At 38.8% G+C, this 1905-nt stretch overlaps 1 pseudogene; it reads right to left on the bottom strand.

Annotated features, from left to right (window-relative positions):
• Positions 1 to 1233: 1233 nt before the first annotated feature.
• LOC145258368 (5S ribosomal RNA) lies at positions 1234 to 1352 on the bottom strand (annotated as a pseudogene).
• Positions 1353 to 1905: the final 553 nt, after the last annotated feature.

Consider the following 1905-nt stretch of genomic DNA (forward strand, 5'->3'; position numbering starts at 1 on the left):
TATACCATTAACGATTACTACACTAACACTTTACATTCATTAACCCTTATCCTCAAGTGGCCTTCGGGCCTTGATAAATGGTGACTCCCTTGTAAAAAAAAAAACTACTTATGTGAATCAGGATTCTCAAATTTAGTATAAGTTTGGTGCAAAAATAATGCCGTTTTTAGACGTTCAACTATACATAAAAAACATTTTTGCACCAACCTAATAGCAATAGAAACCGTCTGCAAGCCGAGGATGGTAATAGAGTATTGTCAGAAACAGCTTCCTGCATAAACAAACTGATTGACTCTATGAATCAGCAGAAAAGGTTTGATTTTTTTTTTTTTTGTTGGTTGTTTTTTTGTTTTTTGTTGGTTGCATGTATAAAACTAATTTATACAAAACCTAAAATCCCAAATAATAAAAAAAGGTTCTTTTTTATCTTGTTTTTCTGTCACTTTATGATGGTTATGACCCTTTTTTTTTTCTTTTTTTTTTTTTTTTTTTGCATGGGATTAGAGACTAAATGGAAAAATACATAAAGCCAAGGATTCGATGATGAAATAAAGGTTGAGAATGACTGGGTACTGTTGTGACATCTTAGGGTGGGAGCTAAAAGCCTCATTTCCTGCTATGGCAGGGTTCAAAACCGACTTCTTAATCTACATCGTCCTTCCTAAGTGTCCCTGTCGGTGGGGCATTAGAATACGCCGACTGCCCCCCTGCAGAGGGTAAAAGTCCCTCAATGGAGGTCCTCGATATGACCTTAAACTATATCCAGTGGTGAGACCCAGCTTGTGGGCTTTGGGGAGTGTGGAGCCACCCTTTAATTACCTTTGCTCCCAGGTCCACTCTGATCCGGAGTGGTAGTACCTGTTAGGGTCCCAACTATGGATTAAATAGAAAACGACGTGAAAACAACAAATATACTCTATTAAAAAAATTTTTCTTCACAATCTTTGAATTCGGCATTAAATAACCCGAAAAGGGTTGATATGCCGTAAAACAAAAACAACCAACCAACCTTCCTAAGTGTGTGTGTGTGTGTGTGTGTGTGTGTGTGTGTGTGTGTGTGTGTGTGCAGTCAGCACCAACCCTATTCAGGGTTTAACTGGCTTCCTCCGAAGGAGGAAGTTTCATGGGAGTATGAAATTCACAAGCGGTCCCCGGTCGCATGTATGTCCCCGTTAGGGGAGATGACGACGTTAGGTTTTTGCAAATTTTTGCAGGGAGGTGTCGACGTCCTCCTACATACAGCACCTGGACTTCCCAAATTGGTCACCCATTTTAGTAATGTCCAGGCTCAACGTTGTTTAACTTCGGTGATCTGACGGGAACCGGTGTGCCAACGTGATTATGCCGTATGCCGTCCTTCCTAACATAAGTCTGTTTCTGTGCGAGTCTGTTTCTGCTATATCGTTATTTTTGTGGCAGGTGCTCGACTGAGCTCCAATCTATAGTTCACTCTGCAGAACATTTACAGCATATGCTCATCTAACTACAACAACTACCAACAATCTTCCTTCTTATTTATCTGTGCCTAAAACTATTACTATTTTTATACCAAACTTAAAGTCCTAAACAATAAAAAGGTTCTTTTTGATCTTCTTGTTTTTCTGTCACTTTATGATGGATATGATTTTTTTTTTTTTTTTGTATTGGAGTAGGGGTTAAATGGAGAAATACATAAAGTCGATTGGAGAGGGGGGAGTCAATGATGGAGGAAAAGATTGAAACGACTGAACCACTGCTGATCCAGAATACATCTAATGCTGCCATCTTTGTTCTAAAAAATTACTCAACACTCGAGATCGTGACTGCATTGATTCTTCGTCGATTTGATTTACTACCGCCATCTTTGTTCAATATAATGTCTCAACACTTAACAATTAGAGAAAAGGAATCAAGTTTCAGAGTTCC

The sequence above is a fragment of the Euprymna scolopes genome, chromosome 33, assembly GCF_053919585.1.
Source record: "Euprymna scolopes isolate OS-2025 chromosome 33, ASM5391958v1, whole genome shotgun sequence".
In the NCBI taxonomy this organism is placed as follows: Eukaryota; Metazoa; Mollusca; class Cephalopoda; order Sepiida; family Sepiolidae; genus Euprymna; species Euprymna scolopes.